This window comes from Schistocerca gregaria, chromosome 8 (genome assembly GCF_023897955.1).
Source record: "Schistocerca gregaria isolate iqSchGreg1 chromosome 8, iqSchGreg1.2, whole genome shotgun sequence".
Classification (NCBI taxonomy): Eukaryota; Metazoa; Arthropoda; class Insecta; order Orthoptera; family Acrididae; genus Schistocerca; species Schistocerca gregaria.
This window is the reverse complement of record NC_064927.1, coordinates 223458250-223477231: the sequence shown is the minus strand read 5'-3', so window position 1 is coordinate 223477231 and position 18982 is coordinate 223458250.

The following is an 18982-nucleotide window of genomic DNA, read 5'->3' as shown; positions in this document are numbered from 1 at the left end:
GTTGCGGTATTCACTTGTGACGTGTCTGGCAGGCAGCAGTCAGACAAGATGGTTGGTTATGTGTCACCTTGTACGCATAATAAAACAGAAACAGTCGCGAGCGTCTGTATTCTGTTACGCATTCTAGACGATATATGACCTTCTTCTTTCAACACTGTCTGCTACAAACAAGTTACGCTTGCATGCCACAAATACAGTGCAATACGCAAACGGAATGCTGATGAGAGTACGACTATTGAAACAGTTAGTGGACTTATAACAAGAGCGACTAAAGCAGAAAATTGATGTTGTTTGCGTGTAATTATTTCAGGTTCCAACTGCGGTTTTAGAAATATTTATAAAAACGCCTCCCATTATTGATAAAGTTATGTAGCCCTGGTAAGTGAAGAGTCAGACTTGTTTTCTTTTATTATTTATTTGTTTCTTACTCAATTGATCCATCTGTGATAATCTGACGAAGATTTTTGTTAGTGCATTTTTTTTATTTTTTTATTTTTTTTACATTGTATGACAATTTGTGTGCCCTTTCTGAATAAATCAATTCAAACATACTAACGTTACAGAAATGCAAAAGCAATATTAGATCATGTTTGCATTATAGATGACAGATTACACCATAGAGTAGACAAAGCAAGTGAAAAATAAGGAGGAAACCATTAAAAAGAATTATGTATGTTACATGACTATCTTTATGATTGTTTAATCTTACATTATATTACACTGAACATGAATTTTATAATTCTAGGTGGTTTTTCATTGGGATTTCCCAAACTGTAAAAAGATCATTCCAGAAGAAATTGTCTCAGAGGCACCATAAACGTGGTGTTCTTATCAAAGTTACATTTAATATCTGGAGGCAGAGCACTATAAACTGGACTGTCAGTGTACTGCATACCCTTCGGTACCATCGTCAGTTTTTTACAGTCATTTTGGAAATCATGCTTTCTCGTTATGTTGTATTCGTGACGATCACTATTTCTTTAATACCATTCGGTATTTTACTAATGAAAGACATAAGCGAAAATATATATTGAGAAGTAATAGTAAGAATTTTTAGTTGTCGGGAAAGGCGTCTGCAATTAGATTTACAGTCTGCACCACTAATTATTTTTACAGCTCGTTTTGGGGCGAAGAATATTCTCTTTGCTAGTGATTGGTTTCTCGAAAATATAATTACATAAATTATCAGAAAATGGAAGTATGATGCTTTCATTGTGTTTAATTTCTCAATCCCAAAGATATTATGCAAGACAAATATCGATTAGCTCAGTCCCCTGTCTATCTTTATTATATGAGAGACTAGTTTACTCTGGAATCAATCATAACGCTCAGCAACTTCACTGTTTCAGCTATTTCTGATGTATATATGGCACATTTTGCAGTTAGTTCTGCCAGTTGCAGCAAATTATATATAGCTAGTTTTAATATTTTTGTGGTAGAAGCTCTTTCTTTGCCATCGTTTGTTTGTGTATAGTTTGCCTCTATACAGTTAGTTTTATTAATGTGTAACGAGAGCTCATTGAGACTAATTTATTTCACTAAATCAACGAAAATATTTTAATAGATCCGTAAAGGTTTTTACACGTATGACCGTCAGTCATAATGTTGGTTTCATCTGCAAAAATAGTAAAATAGCACTGTAGTTTTGTAAATTGTGGTAAGTCATTTACAAATATCAGGAACAGTAAACGACGAAGAATTGATCCTTGTGGCACTCCACATTTGATGCTTCTCCATTATGAAGTAGTCCGCTCACCATAAATATCGTCTATATTGTCTAATTCTGTTTACATCATGATTTAAAAAACCGCTTTAGCTGTATGGTAAGTATTTATTTATGATTCAACTCGTTTCGCGGCGTCAGAGCCACCACATCTTCAGGGAATCGTCTGTGTATAAACAAGAGCATCGCGTATAAAGATTCTGTTTCGGTTAAAAATATAGTTTAATTGTGCACGAAACTGTATAGAAAAATTATGTAGTCACATTTATTTCATAATTTATTTCAAACGGTAACAGAAATCGGTAGTCCAATTAAAATACCACAGAATGCAGCGAACACCATCCCGATACAGAGGCTCAAGAACAACAATAAAGTGATAAACCAGATAGACTGTAGAAGTATAAAACAAATGATGTTACGTCATGCACTCTACGTTCACATGGTAAGGTAAAATAAATCTCACAAAAGCAGAGCCTGTATCATTGTACGATAAGTAACGAAGGCATACAGAAGTAACCCTGAAAACGTGGCTCTAAACCCGTGAAACTACACGGAAGCGCCAAAGACACTGGTATGCGTTTTCAAATACAGAGATATGTAAACAGGCACAATATGGCGCCGCGGTCGGCAACGCTTATATAAGTGTCTGGCGCAGTTGTCAGATCGGTTACTGCTGCTACAATGGCTGGTTATTAAGACTTAAGTGAGTTTGAACGTCGTGTTGTAGTCGACGCACGAGCGATGGGACACAGCATCACCGCAGTAAACATGAAGTGGGGATTTACCTGTACGACCATTTCACGAGTGTACCGTGAATATCAGGAATCCGGTAAAATATCAAATCTCCGACATCGCTGCGGCCGGAAAAAGATCCTGGAAGAAAGGGACCAACGACGACTGAAACAAATCGTTCAACGTGACAGACGTGCAACCCTTCAGAAAATTTCTGCAGATTTCAATCTTGGGCCCTCAACAAGTGTCAACGTGCGAACCATTCACTGAAACATCATCGATATGGGCTTTCGGAGCCAAAGGTCCGCTCGTGTACCATTGATGACTGCACGACACAAAGCTTTGCGCCCTCGCTTAAGCTCGTCAACATCGAAACTGGACTGTTGATGACTGGAAACATTTTGCCTGGTCGGACGAGTCTCGTGTCATATCGTATCGAGCGGATGGACGTGTACGGGTATGGAGACAACCTCATGAATCCAAGAACCCTGCATGTCAGTAGGGGACTGTTCAAGCTGGCGGAGGCACTATAATGATATGTGGCGTGTGTAGTTGGAGTGATGTGGGACCCTTGATACGTCTAGATACGACTCTGGCAGGTGATGTGTATGTAAGGATCCTGTCTGATCACCTGTATCCATTCTTGTCCATTATGTACTGCGACGGACTTGGGCAATTTCAGCAGGACAATTCGACACCCGACACGTCCAGAATTGCTACAGAGTGGCTCCAAGAACACTCTTCTGAGTTTAAACACTTTCGCTGGCCACCAAATTCCCCGGAAACGAACAGTATTGAGCATATCTGGGATGCCGTGCAACGTGCTGTTCAGAAGAGATCTCCACCTCCTCGTACTCTTACGGATTTATGGGCAGCCCTGCAGGGTTCATGGCGTCAGTTCCCTCCATCACCAGACTTTAATCGAGTCCATGCCACGTCGTGTTGGGCACTTCTGCATGCTCACGGGGGCCCTACACGATGTTAGGCAGGTGTACCAGTTTCAAAAAAATGTGTGTGAAATCTTATGTGACTTAACTGGTAAATCATTAGTCCCTAAGCTTACACACTACTTAATCTAAATTATTCTAAGGACAAACACACACGCCCATGCCCGATGGAGGACTCGAAAGTCTGCCGGGACAAGCCGCACAGTCCATGACTGCAGCGCCCCAGACCGCTCAGCTAATCCCGCGCGGCGTACCAGTTTCTGTGGCTCTTCAGAGTAGTTGGATATAAGTAAATATTTATCATGCAGCTGAAGCGGACTTTCTCATCATAGTACATTTCTGCAACTGTGGATGCTCACAGTACAAAATTTACTGCTAGTGCTACTTTCTGCTTCCTAGCTTTCAGATATGACCGTAGCCACGTATATGCTACACCACTTGTTACTAAAAAGTTAGCTTTCTGTAATAGTATTTTGTGGCTCACAGTGTCAATCACAAAATAATTTAGAGACCGCAGAACTTCATTTATAAAAGCATATATTGCGTATTCGGCTGACAGACCCTTTAGAAAACCGAACTGTCTTTTGCTGAAAATACATCTACCTAGATATCTTAAAATTCTTGTACATATGAGCTTTTCTAGAATCTTTGAGAAAGTAATTAGGAGAGGAACTGGTTAATGGTATAATGTGAAACTACGTGGCAATCCATATGCCCGTGATGTCTTTTTTCGTTATTCTTTTGTACTTCCTTCCTGGAGAGGATAGCTATACGCAGTGTGGAAGGTTCATGTTACATTTGACTCGAGAACACGAAAACCTCCGTCTGGTTCCTTCCAGATTACAGTATTCTGACACTGTCAAACGAACACTTCACCTGGCTGGGCTGTATAAGCATTATTGTTATTTACTTGTTTTCCTGCAATGAGACTAAAATAAAAAAAAGTCAGGAAATACTTCTGTCGCTTCAGACTTACGCTTACAATTGTAATACAATAATAAGAGTGTATGACAATCATCAAACACTATAACTCTGACATTCATCTATTGCCTTTTTATCAACTGGACGATGACTACTCAGTCATATTTTCTGCGACAGATGTCGAAACAAGTAACAATGAACAGCAGTAAAAATAATAATTATTATTTCGTTTCACGCCTTGGCAATTCGACTGCCCTTAGGAGGCAGCGACCTCCATCGAAAACACAAATCCACACCAGCTGCAGAAGTGTAAGACTGTGGATGAGGCCTTTTACTCTCTATGGCCACGCTAAACAAGGTGGTGGTCATCCCATGCTATGGCCACACTGCACACACGCGTCACAGTACTAGCTCATGCCCTGTACGAGCTGAAATTTTCGGGAGAACCATTATTCTGCTCCATCAAAATTCAACTGCGTTCCGGCATTATACATTTTGATGGCTACAAGACATGTTTGAATCTGAGTTCTAGTTCCTACTTCATTTTATGGTTCCTTACTGACTGAGCTTGACGTAACACGTTCAGCCCATCCCACAATATTTTAAATGACTGTTCTCATCCGTAACATAGACACACCACTCCAGTCCAACAAGATCCTACGTCCTACCCACACGATTTATGATATAATGCGTTTCATCAGAACTGTCCTGTCATCAGGATTACTGAGTTACTGATGATCTGTGTGATGACAAAATGAAGGAGTTAAAACGACTATCACGGTATGGGAGTTGTCTGTCGTGGATTAGATGTTTCGATGATGACACGGTAGTGGTTACCGAAAGTGAACATGAACTGAGTGGGATATTTAATGAAATGGGAAAGTGCCAGCTGATGGCTGTAATATCATTATTAACAATTAATAACAAAATTTGCTGTATTCCGTTATCTTCTGCAGAGCCTCTCTATTCAGGGCATCCTACTTGCGTACCGCGATGCTCCGTTATTTTGATGATGTGGTCATTCCAAGAACGTTGTGGTCTACCAAGCTTATGTCTCTCGGGTTATTTCCATAAAAAAGTTTTCTGTGGCTACTGATGACCTGGCATTCTCAATAAAAACCCACACAAATTTAATAATTTCTTTCAATTTTGTCTATCAGTGCCTCATTTGCCCTCGTTCTAACACTTATTAGATTTTTCTATATTCTTGATCTTCAGTCGCTCCTTCGTAAATAATCCATTTCCAGAGCTGTTAGTCTTCTTTTAAGGTCAGTGTTTGAAATTCATGTTTCTGATCCATAACATGGGGCAAAGCCTACCCATATTTTCTTATTGCTCTTAGAAATGTTATTGTCCCATCAAAAAGAATTCATACACCATGTTACTTCTCTGCTTTGTTGTATTCTGTATTTTACTTCTGTATTACTCGATCCATTTTTGTCAATATCATATGTGCTACTAGATATTTGAACTTTTCTACCTGTCCCGTGACTGCATCCTCACTAACGTGAACGTCAAGTCTAGTGTCACTGTTGACTACCAAATGTTCTGGTTTTGTTAGACTCCTTTGTAGTTCCCATTTGTGATATTCCTGATGTAAATGTCGTACCATGAACTCGAGGTTGTATTCATCTTGTGATAAAATGCCTTGATCATCAGAGAAACTAACTAAAATAGCTGCACTTCATTAACAATGATTCCCATTCTTCCACGGCTGATCTTCCATCTTCGGAGAGCCACTTCCGCTCGTAAATTTAACAAGCTGGATCACATACTATAACTTCGTTTCAGCCCTTTTTTGGCATTAACAGATTCTCATAATTTTGACCCTCTTTTAGTCTGTGCCTTACTATCTCTGTACATGTCAATAATAATCCATAAAAGATTGTCATCCTCAACTATATCTGTCAGAACTCCCCACAGTTTCGCTCTAGGAACTGTGTCAAAGCATTTGATAAACTCTACAGAGGCAATGTGTAATTCCCTGTCTACTGTCATATATTTCTCCATCGGATGTTGTAAAATGAAGATATTACATAGACAGGATCTGTTCTGTATGAACCCACTCTGGTCTTCCCCAACACGGTGGCCAACATTCTGCCTTATTTTCTCGTATACCATTTTGCCAAATAAGCGGCTAGTCGAGCACTTCACACAAATGCCTCTGCGGCAGTTATCGTCTTTTCTGTACTCTTTCTTGAAAACGGAAACCATGTAATGTAAGCAGATGACAAAGGACAGAAATGTGGACAACATTATTGGTATGAGGAAGACAACAGTAGACAAAGTAGTAGCCAACTTAATTTTTTAAGGGACTGGAAAAAGCGTTATACAGATCTTCTAATGAAAATAAACCCAGTAGACAAGAGAAGAAGACGTTAAGACTGAAGGAACTGTTCGGAATATGACCTTTACGGTAGAAGAAGCAAAGAGTGGAATTGCTAATATGAAGAATTGTCAATAACTTGGACCATAAATACTCCTGTAGAATTATTGAAAACAGGAGGACACCATTTGAAGAAATGAATAATGCATGTTATGAACAACTTCTCCTAATCGACTGACATTCCATTAGAGGTGCTGTAATATTGACGTAAGTGTAAAGAAACTTAAGGATGTGGTGCGCGCAACAGCTGCGCATGCAGCATCGAACAAACTCCCTACTAGTCAATTCTAATCACAGTTTGATTACTTTTGGGCAATCGGAGTGTTTAATTAGTAGAAAATTTCACATCCATTGGCCGAAATCGCTTTTAAGTATGATTGTGTGTCCTTAACCAACACGACCTGAGTTAAAATCATTAGCACAAGTACGTACTATTCATGACTGGGAAAGTATTAAATTACGACGGTTTAAGACAAGTTTCTACATCTACATCTACATCCATACTCCGGAAGCCACCTGACGGTGTGTGGCGGAGGGTACCTTGAGTACCTCTATCGGTTTTCCATTCCAGTCTCGTATTGTTCGTGGAAAGAAGGATTGTCGGTATGCTTCTGTGTGGGCTCTAATCTCTCTGATTTTATCCTCATGGTCTCTTCGCGAAATATACGTAGAAGGGAGCAATATACTGCTTGACTCTTCGGTGAAGGTATGTTCTCGAAACTTTAACAAAAGCCCGTACCGAGCTACTGAGCGTCTCTCCTGCAGATTCTTCCACTGGAGTTTATCTATCATCTCCGCAGCACTTCCGCAATTACTAAATGATCCTGTAACGAAGCGCGCTGCTCTCCGTTGGATCTTCTCTATCTCTTCTATCAACCCTATCTGGTACAGATCTCACACTGCCGAGCAGTATTCAAGCAGTGGGCGAACAAGTGTACTGTAACCTACTTCCTTTGTTTTCGGATTGCATTTCCTCAGGATCCTTCCAATGAACCTCAGTCTGGCATCTGATTTACCAACGATCAACTTTATATGATCATTCCATTTTAAATCACTACTAATGCGTACTCCCAGATAATTTATGGAATTAACTGCTTCCAGTTGCTGACCTGCTATTCTGTAGCTAAATGATAAGGGATCTATCTTTCTATGTATTCGCAGCACATTACACTTGTCTACATTGAGATTGAGTTGCCATTCCCTTCACAATGCACCAATTCGCTGCAGATCCTTCTGCATTTCAGTACAATTTTCCATTGTTACAACCTCTCGATACACCACAGCATCATCTGCAAAAAGCCTCAGTGAACTTCCGATGTCATCCACAAGGTCATTTATGTATATTGTGAATAGCAACGGTCCTATGAGACTCCCCTGCGGCACACCTGAAATCACTCTTACTTCGGAAGACTTCTCTCCATTGAGAATGACATGCTGCGTTCTGTTATCTAGGAACTCTTCAATCCAATCACACAATTGGTCTGATAGTCCATATGCTCTTACTTTGTTCATTAAACGACTGTGGGGAACTGTATCGAAAGCCTTGCGGAAGTCAAGAAACGCGGTATCTACCTGTGAACCCGTGTTTATGGCCCTCTGAGTCTCGTGGACGAATAGCTTCAAGACAGCTATGGTATGTATTACCAAGTATCAGTCGCTATGATTTCGGCTCTTATAGACACACTGCTGAAATTGCATTTCTACCTTTCATACACGTAAGTCCTTTACCAGGGACAGTTCTTTCAGCTTTGTGATGTAATAAACGTAAGAAACAGCCTAAGTACATGATTAGTAATATCATTTCGTCTGTTCCATGTTAATTAACTGTCATACAGCTATTTTCATATCTTTGACGCCACCACGCGTCTCGTGTCCGTACTTCGGACCCAGCCTCGACAAACTCCACGTGGTTCACTCAAACAACGTCTGTCATCCGCACCAGCCGTGCTGTTGTTAAAAAAGAACCAACGGTCAAGGGAAGGATACAGCGCCGTGACTGAGGTAAGCGGTACACTTGCAACGGCTACATGTTACACTTAAAGAAAAGACTCTTAAAGACATCGGTGAATTTTGCTGTGTCAGATGCAGAACAGGTAAAGAAGTTATATGTCTGAAAGACACAGTACCAAGGACTGCCCAAGACAAACGGGTTTTCTGAAAAAGGAAACACCTTATAACACCAAAAAATATAAAAAACTGAAAACAGTAAAACATTGGTGAAAATCTACGTTTGAAGTAAAGTTCTTTATTAATGTAAATCTTGAACAGTGGGGAGACAAAAATAAAAGGATCAGAAGACTTTCAAATGTGATTTTGCTGGAGACTGTTGAAAATCGGAGGATAGAGTAAACTATAAAGCCGACCTACAGTGAATGACTTAAAAAATCTAGTAACTGAACATAATTAATCGCAGATGTTTTACTGCCGTAAGCTCTGATAGAAGTGTAGGTGGAAAGAAAGAGTCGCAGCCGCAGACGGAGATTTTTGTGTTTTGGAAACACTTTCCTTCGCCTACATGAATGTTGTCCTCTTCAAAATTTTCCCCATTAGATATTATTCTCTTACGTCAGTAATTTTTGCGATCCCGAAAAACTTCTTGTACTTAGTCTTTTAGGACAGCTGTTAGCTCTCTCCACGACGTGTTTTTAAAGTTACTTGTGCTTCTAAAATGACGGCCCTTTCCGGTTTATTTTGGAGAGCAAAAATAGTCACGTGGGGCCTTATCGGGCTAATATGAAGCTGCGGCACCAATACAATCTTGTTTCTGATCAAAAAGATCACAAACAAGCAAGGTGTAGGAACGAGTATATTATCGTGGTGCAGTCGGGAATATGTTTCTGACTGCTTCAGGCAAACGCCGTTGAACATTTAAGTAGTTCTTATTTATCTTCGACCTAGGGGCAAGAATTCATGGTGCTCTGCGAGGAACACAGTGAGGATAACCTTTACATCTGATGGCACCTGACGCTTCTTTATCGGTCTGGGGTGTCCGGAATGCCACCTCTGGGACGTTTGAATCTTAGTTTGGACGTCATATCCATAAACACGTGTTTCATCCTCTGTTCCGGGACGTGTCAGTTGTCACGCATCATTGTTGTTTTCATTTAGTGACTTCCTGAGAGCAACTTGCATTCGTCGCTATTTTTGTTCGAAATTCGACAATTCTGGAACAAGTTTTTTGTCACATATTTTATAGCCATAACATCCATGCAGCAGCAATCTGATTCCAATTGTGGTTGTGGAAAAAATTTCCACTGAAACTATTTGGACGGAAAGGGCAGGAGAGGTGGTGGCATAATGTTTCTGATCACCAGACTTTGCGCCAACGTCCTGGTTGAAATATCAAATCTCTCCGCAGTTTCTCATGAAGCGAGGGTAAGTGACACTGTTGATGGCGATACGTCCGCCGGATGTGGACGTTAAGCATGACGACCCCATTAGTGCTACTCACGCGGAGTAGGCTGGGTGCCGGCACCAGCTTTCATCCTTTCCCTTCTCTCATCGTCATACAACACAAATCTTACACTGGACACACACACACACACACACACACACACACACACACACGTAATACAAGCAGTATGTAATGGAGCATGATGTAAATACACAAAGAAACAAACAAACAAAACCATTAACATCCGAAAAAAACATCCAAGGGCGCTCGTCATCATCATTGTCTTCATTGCCCTCTTCGAAAAACTTGTTCCATTGCTAGTTCCTAGTTTTGTTTATAACATTCTCAAAAAAAAGCAATGTTTAACATTTCTGAGACTCTGCGACAGTTAATTTCGTTCTTCTAGCGAAATTTAATACAAATCGCTGGTAATACCAAAACACGTGTCGGCAGCTGACAATAGACTAAATATCCGATTTGTCTAACACTATTCCTGTATTCCGTTTTCCCTCGTCGCCAGGTTCTTATGTTGTATTTAGCAAATGCAATTGGCGTGAAACGGAAATAAGTGGCAGGAAGAGAAGCCCTAACCACCGAAAGTAGTTACTGTTAATGAGCCAAAACATTTTGACCACCTGGTTAGCAGATTGTTTGTCCATCTTTGGAAGTAAATATATCATTCTGTGTATCAGGGATCCGATTGTTTGCTGGTAGGTTTGTGGAGATATGCGGCATTAGATGTCTACGCACAGCTCAAGTAATTCGCGTAAATAACAAGCCGCTGATTTGAATACCCGGTGATGGCTCCCGATAGCGACCAGGCGAATTTGGTCGCCAAGACATCAACGTGGACTTATAATGGGCCGCGTGGGGTGGACGCGCGGTCTCAGGCGCCTTGCCACGGTTCGCGCCCCCCCCCCCCCCCCTCCCCGTAGGATGTTGGAGTTCTCCCTCGGGCATGGGTGCGAGTGTTGTCCTTAGCGTAAGTTAGTTTAAATCAAATTACGTAGTGTGTAAGCCTAAGGGCCGATGACCTCAGAAGTTTGGTCCCATAAGAACTTACTACCACCACTAGAATGTTCCTCAAACCACTGTAGCACGGTTCTGGCTCCGAGACATGGACAATTACACTGCTGATAGATGACATCGCCGTCGGGGAAGACATCATGCATGAAGGGATGCAGCTGGTGTGCAACTGTCAGCGTGTCTTCATTACTACCACAAGTCCAATGCAAGTGCAGGAGAATGTCTCCCATAGCATAACACTGCTTCCGCCAGCTTGCGTCTGCGGCACGCTGCACCATTCGAGCCGCCGTTCGTCTCGACGAGGGCGTTTGTGGAGACGATCATCGACGTAGTGTAGAAAAAATGCTATTCACCGGAAGAACTATCTTGTTTCCATTGATCCACGGTCGAATCCCGATGTTCTCGTGTCTACTGCAATCATAATTGACGATACGATTAGATCTATATGTGAACACGTTGGAGTCGTCTGCTGCGGAGCTCCATGTTCAACAGTAGCCAACAAACGGTGTGCTCTGAACTACTTGCGCACGCACCAGCACTGTGCCCTTTCAGCAGAGATTCCACAGACCACCATCTCACTTACTTTACGGAGCAGACAAGCCTCCTAACTCCACGTTCTGTGTAGAGTCGTGGACCCAACCACATAGCGCATAGAGATAGCTTCATTTTCCTTTTACATCTTTCCGTGGACGCTCACGACAGTAGCACTTGCACATTCGACCAGCTTCGCCATTTTCGGGACATTCGTTCACAGGCTCTGTATAATAATAGTCTGCCCCTTGTCAAAGTTGCTTAAACTCCATGGATTTCCCCATTTTCAGCCGAAACGTTCGCTATGATGATCCCTTGTCTGCTCCACTTACATACTTCTGTTACCGCGTCATGTGCCCGCAACGCCACCAGGCGGCATGCAACGTCGCGTTGGGCAATGGTCAAATGTTTTGGCTCATCAGTGCATAGCCTAGTCGCGGGGCCAAATAGACTCAGGCCACAGCTAAAAATAATTATACAGCAACACAGATTACCAACTATTAAAAACAATTTATTAAAAAAAATATAACACTAACTTTGATATGAAGCTGGTGGGTCGCTATAGAGAGAAGATCACTTGCACTTAACTGACTTTAATTCTGGTCTATTGCTAAAACAGTGAACGATAAGTACGATCACTAATAGACTGACCAGTTTCGCTCTTCTTGGCGGCGGCTGCAGACACGGTCCTGTTGCAAAGTGAAGGTACTGTTGGATGTTGTGTGATGACGCTGTTATAACAGCAGGGAGCTGTGCTTCAGCTTCTATCCACGTTTGGCGGATGGATATCGCTTAGGACTACAGTTGTATAACCACTGTATTCTGCTGTAAGTAAGACTAGAGTACTGTAGTTTTCCTTGTAACATTGCTAAGATTGTAACTGCGTTACCTGTACATTAGGTGTGTTGATACCCATTGGGGCGTTACCTCATTTCGATCGCTTTGTTTGCATATGCGATCAATGTCCCACTAGATTTCTTTATAAACTGTAAGCCGCGAATCGTGTAGAACCTACGGAACATCTTTGTTCTTCACAGTTATTCTACTGTCTGTTACTTAAAATGAACAGTATTTACACCAAAATTGAAACTGTCAGTGTTTAGTTCAGGATTTACTCAAATTGTTGATTTGTAATGTGAACAGGGGAATATTGTCCCAAAAAAGGGGCAAAAATGAAATAAAACGAAAAAGAAGACATATCAGCATTGCTTAAGCACTTCATCGAGCTTATGTGAAACGCGTTTCTATTACTTGTCAGTAATGGGAACGTCTTGCCTTTGATCATAATTACGAACTTCCTACTGAGTATAAACCAACAACAATAATTATACATATTTTTTATGTTTGTACGTGTAAACTGTACTTGCATCAGAAGTAATTGCTTCGGTTACATAAAAGCGCAGAAGTTACACGATCAACTAATTTCTATTACTTATAAAATGTAATTTACATTCTGCAAGCATATAAAATACACAATGGACCAACGATGTGCGTTTCTAATTATATGCGGAACAACAAACAAAAACAAAGAGAAATCAATGGCTCCATATTTTGACACACATTCATTTATGTTTCTTTCCTTACCAATGCTACCAAAACTACCAGTAATCTTACCATTTACTACATTTGCGTACTGTACCAAAACTACCGAACCCCATATTTAGTAGAGCACAATTCTACTGGAAACCTACGTAGTACGTATAGTGTGCGACTTCTGCGGCTTCTGAAAATAACTATGTTGCGCCTCTCTGTAGTTAATCTTGCTATGTAGCGCCTTCTATGTGTATGACGGCTGTGAAACGCATCTGTGGAAAACATAGCAAATGCATAGATACTATCAAGACGTGTTTACCAACGCAACGACGAAAAAACTGCGCAAATTGTACTAACATAACACGTGAAGTCACAAATTTCCGTTACTTTTTTAATACGCCTTATAACCCTATTTACTTATCCTGCTTCATTAAAAGATGTGAACATCGTACTACCCAACCCCATGTTATAACTAAATTTTAAATACACGCTATGACAATATTTCACATTTACGTACACACACTAATAGTTTGAAATTAGCAACAAGATAAACGTTAACGATAATTCGAAGGTTGATGTAGGTTTGCTAATGATATAATAGGTTTCACTGCATCACATAGTAACCAAGTGCCGTGCTAAATATGGTAAACATTCACACATCATAGACACAAACTATATTACCGTTCATGAATTAAGCAATATTGATATTGCTACAAATGATACTGTGTAGCTAGCGAGCCTATTTGTTTACTGCAGTAACAGTAAAGTGCGTTTGTAAAACAACTTTATACGAGCACATGCTGAAAATGCCACAAACCTTTTTAAATAAAACAAATATTATTATTATTCTACAGCTCGATTCTTCAAGTGTGCATATTTAATTCTCAACATAATCAGTAGTGGAACCACAGGGTTATGACCCAACGCTGCATTGTTGCGAAATTTATTGAAGATGTGGCTCCAAGATCGCGGTGATAGATATGGCAATGTCGCAATGACATCATGGCGGGAAGTTCAAATTTAAGTGGGGAAACAGTTCAATTAGGCTACTACCACTAACCGAAAGCCCTCCCCTCCTATGGGGAAGGGGAAGTTCAAATTTTGGTGTTGAAAAAATGTCACTTGGGCTACGTCCACTAACCTAAGTCATCCAACTACAACCTCTTCATTGTAAATGGCAGGAGGAGGACTCTATCTGTGCTGGGCTGCTGGATAGGGTGAATGTAAGTCTTTATTTTGCATGCAATGTTTATTTAAACAATTTGAGTTGTCATAGGCAGCAGCTTCATTAAGTGTATTCACCATGAGGTCCGAGTCCAACTGAGGCGAGGCGAGCCACAGCCAGGGACACAAATTCAGGGGTGCAAGCCATTGCTCTCACACTGCTGCTGCTTACAACCAGCAGGTGAAAGTCGCGTCTATTTTCGGATATACAGTTAGAATTCTTCGAGTGTTATACTGACATCACATGTCTATGTAAATAAGAGCAAAGTCTCACTCTGGACATTCACGTTTGCACCTAATCACCGTGGTTGAGGCATAGCTGCATGTCCATTGCCGAGAGAGACGTTTGCACAGTGGCTCACCCTCGCAGATGCAACTAAAAGGTTCTCAATGTTATACTGACATCACATGTCTATATAAATGACAGCAAATCTCCCTGTGGACGCGGTTTAGAAATCTGTTGGAATGCTCCCAGAATAATACAGGGTTCATTCCCCCTAGCTATCCTAATGGGACAGCTATCCCCCTTGCGAGACGCCTCTGGCCACATATCTGTTTACCCATGCACCATGCGTACCTGCTGGTCCAGCACAGGCCTAATTGTCAGTTGAGAGATGTCTGCATAGCGACTCACCTGTGCAGGCGCAGCTCAAATGTTCTGAATGTTATACTGACATCACATGTCTATGTATATAAGAGCTAAGTCTACCTCTCGGAAATAGTAAAGTGCCATAGAAATAGTTAACAGTCAGTTTTGTAGGAGCTTTCATGGTGTATCAGCTTATATGCATGGAAATTCTTGTCCTAACAGGACTTGTTCACGAAAATAGCCCAGAATAACACCAATTGCAATCTTTCGCGCAATCCTAAGGGGCAGCCCATCCATTACTTATAAGTCCTTTCTCGAAATTGGTAAAGTGTCACAGAAATAGTTAACTTCCCTTTTGTAGGAGCTATCGTGATGTCTCAGCTTATATGCAAGGAAATTCTTGTCCTAACAGGACCTGTTCGCGAAAATAGCCCAGAATAACATCGATTGCATCTTCCTGATGGTCCTAACGAGGTATCATGTGTTACCCTTCCTGAAGTGTCCTATGTCCCAGTCAAAGGATGTCTTGTGAATGAATGGAGCATTCTGATTGGCACTTACTGAATTTACCCGCCAAACTGCTTCTGCTGCCAATGAGGGAGCACTGTCTGCCATTAGGATCGCTAGGGAGAATGAAACCTGTACTATTCTGGGAAGCATTGCAACAGATTTCTATACCACGTTCAGAGGGAGATTTGGCTGTTATTTACATAGACATGTGATGTCAGTATAACATTGAGAACCTTTTAGCTGCATCCACGAGGGTGAGCCACTGTGCAAACATCTCTCTCGGAGCTGGACATGCAGCTATGCCTCATCCACGGTGGTTAGGTGAACACGTGCATGTCCAGAGTGCGACTTTGCTCTTATTTACATAGACAGGTGACGCCAGTATAACACTCGAAGGCCGGCCGCTGTGGCCGAGCGGTTCTAGGCGCTTTCGAATCCTGGCTCGGGTATGGATGTGTGTGATGTCCTTAGGTTACTTAGGTTTAAATAGTTCTAAGTTCTAGGGGACTGATGACCACAGATGTTAAGTCCCATAGTGCTCAGAGCCATTTGAACCATTTTGTCAGTGAGGATGGAAGCTTGAATATTATGGCTTGAAACAAATCTCTAACCCAGTAATACATCACCACATACTGTGTCGATGTAGTAAACATGCAATTCGTAACCTGCGCCAGACAAAATCGCTCCTTTTGCATTATGCATATAGCTATCAACTGCCAGAACTGGAATATACATTCCTGGAAATTGAAATAAGAACACCGTGAATTCATTGTCCCAGGAAGGGGAAACTTTATTGACACATTCCTGGGGTCAGATACATCACATGATCACATTGACAGAACCACAGGCACATAGACACAGGCAACAGAGCATGCACAATGTCGGCCCTAGTACAGTGTATATCCACCTTTCGCAGCAATGCAGGCTGCTATTCTCCCATGGAGACGATCGTAGAGATGCTGGATGTAGTCCTGTGGAACGGCTTGCCATTCCATTTCCAACTGGCGCCTCAGTTGGACCAGCGTTCGTGCTGGACGTGCAGACCGCGTAAGACGACGCTTCATCCAGTCCCAAACATGCTAAATGGGTGACAGATCCGGAGATCTTGCTGGCCAGGGTAGTTGACTTACACCTTCTAGAGCACGTTGGGTGGCACGGGATACATGCGGACGTGCATTGTCCTGTTGGAACAGCAAGTTCCCTCGCCGGTCTAGGAATGGTAGAACGATGGGTTCGATGACGGTTTGGATGTACCGTGCACTATTCAGTGTCCCCTCGACGATCACCAGAGGTGTACGGCCAGTGTTGGAGATCGCTCCCCACACCATGATGCCGGGTGTTGGCCCTGTGTGCCTCGGTCGTATGCAGTCCTGATTGTGGCGCTCATCTGCACGGCGCCAAACACGCATACGACCATCATTGGCACCAAGGCAGAAGCGAATCTCATCGCTGAAGACGACACGTCTCCATTCGTCCCTCCATTCACGCCTGTCGCGACACCCCTGGAGGCGGGCTGCACGATGTTGGAGCGTGAGCGGAAGACGGCCTAACGGTGTGCGGGACCGTAGCCCAGCTTCATGGAGACGGTTGCGAATGGTCCTCGCCGATACCCCAGGAGCAACAGTGTCCCTAATTTGCTGGTAAGTGGCGGTGCGGTCCGCTACGGCACTGCGTAGGATCCTACGGTCTTGGCGTGCATCCGTGCGTCGCTGCGGTCCGGTCCCAGGTCGACGGGCACGTGCACCTTCCGCCGACCACTGGTGACAACATCGATGTACTGTGGAGACCTCACGCCCTCACGTGTTGAGCAATTCGGTGGTACGTCCACCCGGCCTCCCACATGCCCACTATACGCCCTCGCTCAAAGTCCGTCAACTACACATACGGTTCACGTCCACGCTGTCGCGGCATGCTACCAGTGTTAGACTGCGATGGAGCTCCGTATGCCACGGCAAACTGGCTGACACTGACGGCGGCGGTGCACAAATGCTGCGTAGCTAGCGCCATTCGACGGCCAACACCGCGGTTCCTGGTGTGTCCGCTGTGCCGTGCGTGTGATCATTGCTTGTACAGCCCTCTCGCAGTGTCCGGAGCAAGTATGGTGGGTCTGACACACCGGTGTCAATGTGTTCTTTTTTCCATTTCCAGGAGTGTATATGCCTCAAAGATAGACGGTATAAGCAGACACATCGTATATACTCATCGCGGCGATATTTCCTGTGAGGTCAGGTGGTCATCCACTGCAACCAACAGTCACAAGTCATCTGCCCCTGAGGCGTGACCACAGCACCCTCAGCGTACCAAAGTCACCCACCAAACTGTTGCACAAAGTCAGTGTCGGTTCCCCTTGGCACAAAGGTGTTACTATTTCTAGCCCCGACCTGATCGCTTGCTACATCCATCTCCAGACTCTGGGACTGCAAGAACATACGTATTTTCACATGGTTTACCAGAATATCATACCATTTGCGCGATACTTTTCGATATCAAGCACATAGCAGTATGCTACCAATCGCTTCCACAGTATAAATCCGAAAATTTAGACTGGAAATTATTTCTCTAGAAACCCGAAACTTTTGCGAGGTGCAGCGTGCTGTAAACCACTGAGTAACTAGAAACGTATCCCGTCTTTACATGAAAAGCCGAAATAATATAGGAAATTGATATTTCCACTCGCGAATGCTGACGTCGATGACATAACATATTCCAAATCATCCTTGTAATTTACAGTCAGCTAAGGTGTTTCTCATGTCTAGAGAACCAGCAAACATGTCTTCCACCTGTCTTTCACCTGCTAGGTGCGCACACCACTATCAATGTTCTCTCAACCAAATAAAGACGGGAAATGTGCAGAAGCAGTCAACTAGACAATTTACATGGGAGGGAATAATGGTCACACGTCCATATGGATCTTTCCAAATTTCCCCGTTAACACGAATGCTGTCCAACATATAGTGAGTATTAGTTGGATATTCAGCCGGCTAAAAGACGAAGTTAGGTGAGGTACATTCCTGTAAGCCAACACAGCAGACCTCTCCATTCGGACAGCTCCTGCCGTTAGCCACCACAGGTCACCACCATGTGCGCCATGCACCCCCATACGGAATCGTCCTAGGAAACCGGCCACACACGTTTTTTGGTCGCTATATTTACAATTAAGTATTACGATTGCGGTCTCAATTGGATGACATTTGACAATGAGTGAAGGATCATTAATACACCCTGCTGACGGCTGTGACTGGAAATAGAAATATCTGCAGCATTCTTATGACTTGACATACTTTTCCCTTTGCTATCAAACTAATTAAAGTAAAAACCATATCTTCCTTACGCTTGGACATAGTCATTTTATTTGCACATGTTGGAACACACACAATTTAGAAGCCTGCTATTCAAGGCGAACTTATCACGCATCCCCTACTACTAAGTATAATACTTCGCCAGTAACTGATTGCTGCCGATACGA